This window comes from Ceratotherium simum, chromosome 6 (assembly GCF_057802395.1).
Source record: "Ceratotherium simum simum isolate JZ-2026a chromosome 6, ASM5780239v1, whole genome shotgun sequence".
NCBI classification, from domain to species: domain Eukaryota; kingdom Metazoa; phylum Chordata; class Mammalia; order Perissodactyla; family Rhinocerotidae; genus Ceratotherium; species Ceratotherium simum.
The window spans coordinates 40,037,210-40,050,146 of NC_141905.1; the positions used below are offsets into that span (position 1 = coordinate 40,037,210).

A 12,937-nucleotide genomic window follows, 5' to 3' on the forward strand; every position below is an offset into this window, starting at 1 on the left:
TGGTATAATTTACAGCATTTTAAAAAATTATAGAAACATATCCATTATTTCTAGAAAGATACATTCACTTGCACTGAGGTGATAAACGAAAGACCTTGCTACTTCATTGCAAGATTAATCTAAGAAATTGGACTGGTTTTTGGAAGATAGATATGACACAAAACAAAAAAATTTCAACTTGGTTGTAGTGATGATTGCGCATCTTATATAAATTTACTAAAAATTATCAAATAGATGAATAGTATGGTATGAAAATTATCTATCAGTTAAGCTGTACAAAGGGGGAGGGTTCAACTAGAGAAAACTGCTAAGGATTCTCCCTAAGGAAACAGAGGGAGAGTGCTGATAAATAGGGCCATCCAAGAAGCCTGGTGCCTGGAAGATTAGGAGTAAAGGGTAAAAACAGAGGTGAGAAAATCCTGATCTTCTTACTCTGATTTGCCCACTTCTGGGCCATGGCCTGCCCAAATGAGTCACTTTCCTACTCTGGAATCTCTGCAGTGTCATGGGTGGGGGGCAGGTGTTGAAATCACCCCAGAAGGAATTGATACTTTCATGTTCCTGGCTGCAATCATTAGTGATCTGGGGTGTGGAGGTCAGTAGCACTTTTAATACAAAAAAGGAAGCCAGAACCATAGTGGGTCAGACAGAGGAAGTGCTGTACTAACATGTTTACATAAGCCAAGATATGCTGGGTGACCTACGTAAAGGGAAAGAAACTTGGCTGGGGTAAGCAAACAACTTCAAGGTCACTGAGACCATGCTTGGGCCCCAACAAAAGCAGAATTCTAAAGGTTCTCCTAGGCCTGCAAAAATAGTCTGTTGCTTACATGTGAGTGAACAGGGTTGTTCCTAACTTACTCAGGTTTTCTTTATGAGCTATGTCTTGTTCTTGGGTAGGCATTCAAGTTTCTCACCTTTTCACACTGAACAAGGAGGAAGGACTATATATAGGAAGGACTTTGTTTTATGGAAGAGCTCATACCAAGAACAATACTGCACAAAAGTATGAAAACCTCTGCTGAAGAATGTTGATTTATTTTGTCATGTTAACACTGGCTATAAAACGCTGATGCTTTATGCAGGTATTATCTAGCAAGACAAGATGTTCTTAGTGGAGCCTCCATAAAGAAGCTCAAATAAAATTAATTTATCCTGTTATGACCGATGTAGGATAGGAGAAGGGAAAGTATTCTTTGCCATGGTAGAAGTTAGTCTTTAATTTTAATTTGCATATGGAAAAGCAATTTCATAGTAATGAAGTAATGACCCTGTTCTCCTTTTTTGAAAGATTAGTTGCCTTTTGGAGGGTGAGAGACATTATAAAACATACAGATATGACTGAGATGCTCTATTCTGATTTCATACCCTTGGCCCTTTGTGCCCGTGAAAACCCCAGACCCCTGATATTTCGATGTTGATGGAAATCTCAGAGAGCACCTCTGTTGGCCTCCTCATTTTGCAGATAAGACTGAAACCCAAAAGGGCTGTAAATGGCTTTTCCCAAGTGCCTGAGTGACCTGAGCATTAGAGACAGAACTAGAAGAGGGTCTTTCTGACTCAATCTCTAAAACCAAAATACAGTAAGCAAGCAGTGTTCTGTGGAGGTCATAGGGTCACCTAGAGAAGGTCACAGGTACACCTCAGGGCCTGTCCTCTGAGACGTCTAGCAGATAGCCTCGGTCAAAACCACTCCATTAGGACATAGAAGGACGTAGAAGGCCCCCATTCTCTGAGGCAAGGTAGGCTTAGGCAAGTTCCTTTAAAAAAAAAAGAAAGAAAGCTCAACTCACTACCTGCTGTCTCTCTTTCCACAGGATCATGTGTTTTTACTGCCAGTATTGAGAATTCATGGAAGATGTCAGCAGGAAGTAAAAATTCACGGAGAAGGGTGTGTGTGTTTGCTGCTTCCACACATTAATGGCATGATTTTTTTAATGCAAAAAGAAAAAAAAGAAGAAAACCACCTACATTTTAATTTAGCATGAGCCAATTTACAGAGCATGGAAATTCACTTTCATTCCCAGGATTGGCGCGTGTGCAATTAGCAATGCAGTGTATATACAAGAAGCCATGCTGTTAACAGTTTCTCTCAAGTAATTTGGTGTCATTTATGAAAGGAAGAAATTCCTGCCTCCAGAAGGGACAGAAGGAGATGGAATGATCAAATCATGGAGAAACACTAAAATTACTAAATCCACAACAGCTCGCCTTATTTTTCTTGGACCCAAACTGTCAGGGTATAAACACTATTTGTTTCTTTTTTAAAACATCTATAGTTTTGCTGTAAATAATAACACTGTATAAATTCTAACAGAAAAAATAGAATAAATGTGGATAAGGCACTGCCTCTTAGAACACAAACAGAATATTGCAAATGCATTTAACATAATAGGGGTCTCAAGTGACTTCACCCTAGAAGAGGCGGGAGGGGCTCTGGGTGGGGGGGGGATCTTCACTGATTCTTGTATATTAGCAATGATAATGTTTGTATATGCAAAACTGCTAGCTTGATTTTAAAAAAAAAAACAAATCTTTAAAATCTGCTGCAAATTTAAATAATTCCCAAAATGAGGAATTCTGTAGTTCTGTGAAAAAACTTTTTCTTCAGAATACTAATATTTTGATGCATGTGTATCACCTTATTTTGATTAAATCTTTTCCAATTTTGCAAACACCACAGTATATTGCAACACAGAAGATTTTATCTGTAAACACAAAGCCCTTCATCTAATATTTGTTGCTATTGCCAATTTTTCAATGAAATGACCTAAAAATGAAAAAAAATAACCTATACAGTAGTTGCTTTCGGGGGCAGGGGGGTGCTGTTAGTGCTTAAAAGGGGGTAATGCTTGCGCTTTAGAGGTGGATGGTGCTCATAAGAGGCCCCAGTGGGGGGCGTTTAAAATGGACTGAACAGAAATTCTTAGCTAGTAGAATGGCAGCACGCTGTAAAATTATTACTGTATCGTGTACTGGCTATAAGATGTAGACACCTTTCAGTAAGCCAATCATTTGTAACCATTCTAGCAGTGTCATATTAGGTTAATAAGGCTGCTGTGTTTTAAAGGGCATTTTTATTTGGATTTTGGTGAAATTCTTTAATTTGTTGATTATATTCATATAAAATCAGCATTCATTGACACATAGCTCTAATGACATATGTATGAAAAACCATACACTGGATGACCTAGTCGATTATTTAAGCATAAAATAAATTGTGTTAAACTCTTCACCTATATGTGCTCTAGAGTGTCCTTGTGTTCTCTGGGAAAAGGTCATTGTCTAACCCCTCGTCATAGAAGCCCCAGCGGCATCAGTCCCCTCCCCACTCCTATTTGTGCCCCTGGCTCTGAGGGCACTAAAGAGATAGTCCTTAACATTCAGTTCTGCCCTGCAAACTCCCAACTTAAATTGTTTTGTGCATTTCTTGGAGGAGCCAAGAATTAGAGGTTAATGAACAAGTTTTATCTTTGCACACATCTGGTTTGGGCTGCCCCCAGAAAGTGGAGAACTGGGGCTATTATAACCAGCATGTCCAGAATTATAAACTGGCACCTCCTGGAACCATCCAGCCGGCAGTTGTTTAGCCCATAAAGCATTTGTTTTTTCATTGACGTTCATTGTCAGTGCTTATAAGTAAGTTAGTTGGGAGATTTCACATAATAACCCAAATTTCTAACTAACTAACTTCTCTTGAAAAGCAAGATGTGGCAACAACCTGCTGGGGCCTGTTGTCCCTGCCCTCTGCAGCCAGGTGTGTGGGCTCCAGGCACCACAGTCCCAGCCCCACTTCTTACATTTGTGTGCATGAATGTCCTAGACATTCTAGTGCCTAGTAGGCACTAAAGTTTGCAATCTGGACACTACATGATAAGTTAAGTTCAGTAGAGGCAGAGACCATGGCTGTTTTAATTTTTATTCTAGCCCAGAGCCTTGCATAGAGTAGTGGTGGTAGTAGCAATTGTCATCATCATCACTAAAATTGGAATGATCACTATGTGCCAGACTCTAAGTACGTTACATTTATTAACTCAGTCCTCATAACCACTGTATCAGGTAGGTACTGTTTTTGATAGTAACAGACTCAGTATAAATATTAAATGGGTGCTTAGAGCCATTCAGCAATGTCATGTGTTGCCTGTCCATTAAAGAAGATTATTGCCAAATGGGATGAGTTGTTCCCAATAAGGATTCAATATCAATGAACACATGCATAGAGAATCTACTTTACATAAAGAATGGAGCTAGACTGCATTTGCATGGTATCCCAAATAAATGGAACATGCCCCTACTGCTGCACCAAAGTCATCTTTTATGATGAGCAAACTGTGACCCTTGAAAGGTTTAAAAAAACTTGCCCAAAAAGCCTCTCGTTGTAAAACCAGAATCAGAATCCAGGTATCCTAACTTCCCACCTCAGAGTTATGAATTTCTGACTCACAATCCTTGACAGGTGTTTATGCTGAACTAGAAACTCAACGAAGTATACTTGCATGGGTAGTAAATGGTTGTTATGTTACATTTATATATCCAAAAATTTGACTTTAGGGATACGTGATGGGCTAAACTTCAGGTCAAGCAAAAGTGCATAAATTTACTCAGAGAAGTATCCAAAATAGGATAATGAAGATTTTATTTGCATATATATGTGTATATGTATATATTTATATATGTATGCATGGGTTGAATGGAGGCATAGTTATATATTCCTAATACAGTCTTCAGCCTGTTGGCTTATAAAATGTATTTAAGCTTTTCCTTCATTGACATTGCTATAAAAAAAAAACTGATCGACAGATTCTTGATATTTGCTCTGTTTTTCCAATTTTATATTCCTACCAAATTCCTGAATTTGTTAAATTAGAATGTATTATCACTGTTGTATTGCTAAGTTATGGCAATATACTATGCAAGATTATTTCACCATTTCTAAAAGGGATCTACTTCACTGAACACATAAGCAGCCAGCGTTCTTTCCTCTATTAATTCTGCCTTGGCATCCTGATGTTCCACCGTGTTCATTTTGGAATCATCCTGTGGTTCCATCAAGACTGAGGTTTTTCTCCAAGGCAAATAAACAAAGTTGTTTGCTTGCCTTTATTATCATGAGCATCAGGTCACATTTGGCTGTACAACAGGGGTACGTGAGAAGCCCAGAAATATAAATCACATGAATGGTAACTCATCCCTTGAGTCTCTAAAGAAGCCAGTGATCCAAAAGCTACCTTCATCTGAGTGAGTCTTGGTATTCTTGATTTGTTCAAGAGGCCCTGCCATATTAAAAGGTGTGTAATTTCCTAGTCATATGGCAGTGCTTCTCTTTCATGAATTGATGATCAAATAGTCCAGAATTAAACATTTCTAACATTGAGATTTGAGCCAAACTTTACAAGAGTGCTTTTTAATAATAGGGACAAAAGGCAGTGGTGTGATCTATTTACACAATTACCTAGCTAACCACATACCAATACAAAATAAACAAATAACAGAGTGGACTCTGACGAGCATCCTTAGTAATAGGCCCAAAAGCTTTCAATTCTTTAATAGAATTAAATGCAGACAGTAGCAGACAGTTCAAAATAGAGCAAAGTAAAATTTACCATTATATCTGCTGTACTCAATGACTGATAGCTACGAATAATATGTATAACTAGGTGAACTTGCAGTGAAGAAATTTTATTCTTTATCCCTCGGTGCTTCCAGAGTTAAGGAATAAACACCCCGAGGGTTGCATTTCCAACAGGACATCCTGGGACTCCACCCATTCCAAAGAAGTTCCAAAGCAGAGATGAATATGCTCAGAGGATTCTAAAGGCAGTGAGATGGGCCACTAGGCCATGGGAAGTACACCAGAAGCAAGAACTGGCAGGACTTTTTCTCAGGGCCACCTTGGAACGACCTGTTGATATCCCAGAAAAATAGGTGATCTCCCTGCCTAATTTCCCCTAACATCCTCAATTGCCACTTCTCTCCTGACATCTAACTCAAGCAATGGCATAGTTCTGAAAGCTGAGAAGGAATGATGATTTGCCGGCTTCTCAAAAAAGTTCCAGCATGTGAGGCACACCACCAGGTCCTCATACTAGACTGCACAGTCCCTGAGGGCAGGGACTTTGTTTTGTTCTCTGCTATATCCACAGTACCTAGAAAACTGCCTGACACCTCATATGTAGGTGCTCAATAAATATTTGTGAATGAATGAATCAACAAACTTCAGAGTGCAAGGAGCAGTAAATGGGAAATGTTACTCTGTGCACCATTTTCTTTACAGACTCAAGCAAGTTGGAAATCAAAGGAAAGCACAGCTTTTGATTCTAAAGACTTGATTCACCAAAGACTAACTTGTGTCATCATCCTCCACTAGCCCTTTCCAGTTGCACAATCCCTTTGTTAGCCACAAAGTCTTAAATAATTGGGTTTAAGTGTACCACTACCTCATGAGCAAACAGCACATCAATCACGCTGCTGAATTAGGCATCTTTCCCATGGATGTGGGCTGTAGTCCTCATCCTCTCACTGACAGGCCACTGAGAAAACAGGCAAGAGTATGAAGAACACATCATGAACCCTCTCTATGAAAAAAGTCAGCTTTATCTCCTCTCTTTCAAACATGATATCCAAATTTTTAAAAAGTCTGGCTACCTCAAGATTTCCACCTCAGTGTTGCTAAGTGGTTGCTGGATTGGTAAAGTACCAGAAGGTCCAGAAATTATACCCTAGAAGCCCTTGGGCCACATCCAGCCTGCAAAGATGTTTTGTTTGGACCACCTAGAGTTTGAAAAAAGGTGACCAACATTTGTTAAAAAATCAGGAGATTTTAGATGAAAAACGGATTTTTAGTTCTCTTTAAAATCTGAAAAAGTGACAACGCTGTTTCTGAAATTCCCTATGACAACATCCACCTGAAGCAAAACTGCACCTACCACCTTTAGAGGAGTATGTGTTTTACTGTTCACCATGTGTTTTACTGTTCACCCTCCTTTACCTATTGCCTCTAAAACTCAGTCTGCTTTTTTCACTTTCTGTTCTGAGTCTCTGTTTGATCTGATTGGAGGAAGGAGAAGAAGGCAAATTCATGAAATCCTGCTTAAATTTTTCCTTCTTTATGGCAAGCCAAACATCTACCTCATTTTCATCCTATCTCTCTCAGTGCCAATAGGAAGATGGAACAAAAGAGTGAGTAACTGAGAAGAGAAAGATGGATCATGTAGTTCTCCAAACCCATCCATCCATCCATCCATCTCATTCAACAACATATATTCAGTGCCTGCCACTTTTCAGGTGCTCTCCTAGGTACAGGATACATCAATTTCCTGCCGACTGCCTTCAAAATGAGAACATAAACAACCTCTGTATAAAATCTAAATCTAGGGCTCCTCAGAAAAGGAAACCCTAGAATGACTTGTGGAAACAAAACTACTGCAGCTCATCATAGGTAGTGCATGCTGGAGAACAAGTGGAGACCACGTAGGATGGAGGGTAACAGCCCTGTGGTTGCTGAGTGTAGCCAGTGCACTTTCATCTCACACCTGCTATTCACAACTAAGTGAGACTCAAGGCCTGACAATATCAATTTGAATGGAAATCTTAAAAACATTTCAAAGGTTTTTAAACAACTCTATAAGAGAATACAAGCCCATTGCACTTCCAAAGATCATAGATTTAGGTGAAACCAGCTCAAACTTTGAATTCATGCTCAGTGTTCTTTACCTTCCATACGTCAAGTCCCTCATAATTCTGACCTCTTCACAAAGCCTCTCCTGCTGATGCCCATCTACACTGGCAACTCAGGTAAACCAAATGAGTACCCCCATGATTCAGCACTTGAGTCTACATCCTTGATGGTTTCTCTGGACATCTTCTTGCTCAAGAATAAGGACTGTGTTTTCCACAGTCCCAAGAGCAGAGCTGGGTGCACAGAGGGTGTAATAAATACTCAGCTTCTCATGCCTAATCATGTACTTCATGTTCTCTATGGTTAAGTCTCGCCAAACTTCAGCTATGCTGCAATACACATTGATGCCTCAGTCTGGGTGCAGTAAAGAGTAGAGCCAGAGCTGCCTCATGTCCTGGCTTGCTTAACACTGCTTGGGGTAAAGCCTTGCCTGTCTTGCCTGGATAGAGCCTGAAGCAAGCAAATAAAGGGTATCTAAGGAAAGCCTGTGAAACTCTAACCCATTCAAGGCCACATGGCTGGCTGGCTAGATAGATAGATAGATAGATAGATACATAGATACATAGATAGATACATAGATAGATGACAGATAGATAGATGTATATATGTAGTGGTGACAGCTGTAGCATGGTAAGCTTTAGAGTAACTCTCATGCTTCTAGCTATGATTGAATTCTCAAGTTCCATAGGCAAAAGTGGTCATACTCTCAAATGTCTGTGGAGACTAGGCAGGTCATCTAAATTAGACAAAAGGGTTGTTGTAGACTGTAGTGTACATAATTATCAGCTGCCTCTCCCTAGGGGTGGATTACACTTTCCAGCCCCATTGCCATCACCTTAGCTATGTGACTTGCTTTGGCCAATGAAAGAAGAGCAGATGCTCTAAGAGCTAGTGCATTTTTCTTCATGCTCCCTTTCCTCCTACTTCAACACCAGTGATGCGCCAGAGAAACTGACTTGTAAGTCACTTTCTTACTTACATTTTATTACATGTTAGCAAAGAGTTGATCTTCGCTTGTGCATTTGGGCTAGATATGGCTCCCGCCTACTTCTGTAACCACATCAGGCCAGCTTATCCTTTCCCTCACTACACTCCAGACCAGTGATAAAGTGTAGTCCATGGACTGGACTTAGTCTGAGAATTTTTTGTTGCCTGTCTGCAATGAGATAAAAACCTGATCCAGAATGTAAATCAACTATGTTACTAAGCATATTCTTTAGTTCAGTTGACTTTTTTTTTTTAATATAGTAAGGTTTTCTTGAGAAAGAAATGATGCACAGATTTACAATCTGGTACAAGTTCCTTATCTTGTCACAGATTGGTGCTCTGCATAGCACACTTCTAGCCACGCTAGCTTCCTTTCTGTTCCTCAAAAGTACCAAATTCCTCCTCATCTCATTCCCATCCCATTTGTACTTACCCTCTGCCAGGGCAACTCTGATCTCAATCTCCAAATGTTACTTCCTTGGGCCTTTCCTGCACACCCTTTCTAAAGAAGACTCACTCCCCCAATTATTCTCTGTCATGCCACCATATTTATTCCCTTCATAGCATTTATCACTATAATCATCCTTTTTGTTTATTTGTACACTTGTTTACTATCCTCCTTATTCATTGCTGTATCCAAAGCATCTAGCACAAGGCCAGGTACTAGTAGGCACTCAAATGTTTGTTGAATAAATACATGAGGAGTGGAAGGAAGCACAGACAAGTGTGGCTTAGGATACATATCTGTGAATGCTCTGAATGTCAAGGAAAAACAGCAACATCTTCAGTGACTCATTGTGAAGTATCAAAAAGACTTCAGTTTGCCTTTGAGGGTTGCTGTGCTTCCAACCCCAGTGAAGAATCGCTGAGAAGAGCTTTGTAACTCAACTCCCCCTCCACAGCATTTTATGAGAGCTTCGTTACTGACTGTCAGGTATCATCATGGTGTTTTTCCATCTTGTGCTGAAGACATGTGATGGGAAGGTTGTTCAAGTCATCGGGTATGTGTCACAGCATCAGATTTTCAAATAACTCTTTGAATCACCCAAACACAGCACAGCCCCTGCTGAACTAGTGCTTGAAAAAATGAGCCATCTTTCTGGCTGAAACAAAAATCTTGCTGGTGGAACAATAACAGAAAAGAGCTGCTCAGACAACCTGAGCAGCTTACATTGTATAACTGCTACAACTCTTCCTACCCTGGTGGGCCCAACCTGTAGCTAGAATCTAAATTCTCCTTTGGCTTCACAAGAGTAAAAAATCAGATGCTACAGGGCCTGGTGCAAGGCACTATAGAGTAGTAGCGACTGTGGAAAACTTGAGAGCACATGCCTCAACTAAAACCACAGTGGTTAGTTAGCTCTAACAAAACATTATGAGGTAAGAATGCAGGCCCAGAATCGTCAGCTCTTCTAATTTTTCAAGAGACACTGGAAATCTGTATGAGGGGATGGAAATGGGGTATGGATGTATATGAGTATGGGTATACATCAAATTCAACTCAAATGCTATTTATTTAGTTCATACTATGGCCAAGTCACTGGCCTAGATATCTATATATGTCCTACATATAGCTATTTATCAAAAATAAAAAGGAACAAGAGCAGGGACCTATGGACTCCAAAAGCTTTAATCTTGTCAGAAAACCAAGATAAGTTCCCAAATAAACAGAATATAAGACAATGTGGGGAGTGCTAAGTATTAAAAACGTAAATGTGTATAAAGCACAAAACGGTCCTGATACATAGTGAATGCTACGTGTGTTGGCTACTGTTGTTGTGATTGTTAATAGTATTATTACATTATCAATACTACCATGATCTCAGGATTACTCCTGACAAAGTAAACTGGAGAAGGCCTAGCAGAGAGTCTTGCACATATTAGGCACTCAATAAACACTAGCTGGATGAATGAATGCTTGGTGAAACAGCCTGGGACCTGAGATCTGAGCAGGATTTTAACGTGTGACGAAAGGAGGTCTAGGCAAAAGGAACAAAGAAGCTAGAAGGGTAAAGGCATCCCAGAAGCATCAACAAAGTTTGTTTTGGTCAGAACTTGAGGAGAAAGATTAGGAAGCAAGGATGGAAAGAGAAACTCACCACAGAGAGCCTTGAATGCCACTCAAGCCTCCACGTGGATCACAATAGGCACCTGAACTAATGTAAAGCCTGCTCTGCACAGCCTTCCAGATTGCATAAATGACGACTCAGCCAAAGGTGGGATTAGTTGTCAAAAGCAGTCCCAAATTGCAGATATTTAGGACATGGAGAACAGAGATTCGTGGGTATACGTGCTTTTATGTGGTTTACGTCATGCTGTACCAGTTGTATGACCTCAGGCGATAGACTTAACCTTTGTATTTCTTCATCTGGTAAATGGGGGTGACAGTTTTATCAACCACAAGTGGTGGAAATGAGATCATCCACATAAAGCACTTCAAAAAGTATCTAGCACAGAGTAGATACTTTATAAATGTTACCAGCTTTTTATTATTTGTGGTGGTGTGTTATACTGAGGAGTAAAACAGGAAAATGCCTTACTTGGGCCTCTGTGGTTTGTGGGCAGTAGTGTAGGTGGGAGGCCTGTGACAATCTTTCATGTCCTGGGATGCTCCAGGCTGCTCCAGAGGCCAGGGGACATCCACTGTGGGACTCTACAGTCCAGGCCCACCCCGATTGCCCTCTAAGAGCTCAAGGGTCCAGCAGTCCCCTCTCTCCCACCCTTGCGCCTGGATGAATGGGTCTCCATTCCCAGCCCAGAGACAGAAAGTGAGCATCCTGCTAGAAAACCCTCCTCTCTCTCTACCACGCAGCCCCACCCTTCTCTAAAGTTTTTCACTAACTCTTTCTCTGAAGAAGGAAGGTTCTCTCTTGACACAGTATCCAATCTCATTCTTGTTTCTCCAAATCCACTTCCTCTGCTCCACAAGAAAAGAGAAGTGGTTTTTTTTGTTGTTCATAGAGGCATAAAATGTGTATCGGAGGTGAGGAGTGGAAGTTGAGTCATGGGAAACTTGTATCCAGAACCAATTTTAGTGAGTTGGGCCCACAATTATACTAACAGATTAAAATTAAAAATATTTGATTCTTGGATGATTTATCTACCTCTTCACCATCCAAAATAATATTAAAGTTCAAAGATTACCAAGTCATAAATGAGAGTGAATTCCCTGCAAAAATCAAATAGGATATTAGAAGAGGAGCGCTGCCTCTTCCGTGTACAGGCTAGGCAGGGAGCATGCTGAGTTAGAGGTCCGTATGAGAGACTGTGCCCACTGAGGACCTATGATCACAGGCAGCAAAGTCAGGGCCACAGTCAGGACTGGCAATGTGTGTTCTCATAAGGACACTGGCAGGCTTCTGAAAGCAATAACCTAGAGGCAAAGCTGAGTTTGGCAACCAAGCAGTTGGGAGAAGAGACAAGTCAGGAAACTGGATTTAGGATTGTTATCAAATGCTTTCCCTGTTGCTTGAGCCTATTTCTATTACACCTCCTTCAAATGTGGCAGCTTTCACTCCAGGGGCAACTTAAAGGCACCACTTGCCTCATACACAAGTCCTTTGCAAAGAACAAGGCACCTCAACAACACAGGTTGTTTTTACCGGTATTGCTACGAACAGTGAATCGTGGCTCTGATTCAGCAGAAATCATTCAAAGCCTATTGGCTTTTCACAAGTGTCTACTCTATCGTCTTGGCCAAAGGACTAGGCATTCTTAATTTCAGGGCTTTGTTGCTTTTATTTGCTACTGTGTAACCAATAGGAACAAGAAGGGGTAATAGGCTCTAAAGACTTATTTTCTCCTGATCTCTCTAGCTTTGCAGATGCTGTAAATTTGCCTTGTTTTTTGTTTTAAGTCTGTTTAAAAACAATAGAGTGATAAAATGTAAATACTGATTAAAGGGGACTTGTCCTGTTGTCATAAAATTCTCCTGCACAGCAAAGGAAACCATCAACAAATGAAAAGGTAACCTAAGGAATGGGAGAAAATATTTACAAATCATATATCTGATAAGGGGTTAATATACAAAATATATAAAGAACTCATACTACTCAATAGCAAAAAAATCAAACAATCTGATTAAAAAACGGGCAGAGGATCTGAATAGACATTTTTCCAAAAAAGACATACAGATGGCCAACAGGTAAATGAAAATGTTCTCAACATCACTAATGAGCAGGGAACGCAAATCAAAACCACAATGACGTATCACCTCACACCTGTTAGAATGGCTACTATCAAAAACACAAAAGATAACAATGGTTGGCAAGG

General features: G+C 40.2%; 1 protein-coding gene and 1 long non-coding RNA gene across 10 annotated transcripts in view; one reads left to right on the forward strand and one right to left on the reverse strand.

Moving 5' to 3' along the window:
* The window catches only part of ANK3 (ankyrin 3), a 511,319-nt gene extending 508,889 nt beyond the window's left edge, over positions 1 to 2,430 (forward strand). For all 9 annotated transcript variants that reach the window (XM_087432174.1, XM_087432165.1, XM_087432166.1 and 6 more), the window contains one exon: positions 1,818 to 2,430. The gene's annotated coding sequence lies outside the window, so the exon portion shown is untranslated. The remainder of the gene's footprint in view (positions 1 to 1,817) is intronic.
* Positions 1 to 12,937, reverse strand: part of LOC147916845 (uncharacterized) — an 81,070-nt gene that overhangs the window by 19,963 nt on the left and 48,170 nt on the right. The gene's annotated exons all lie outside the window — the stretch shown is intronic.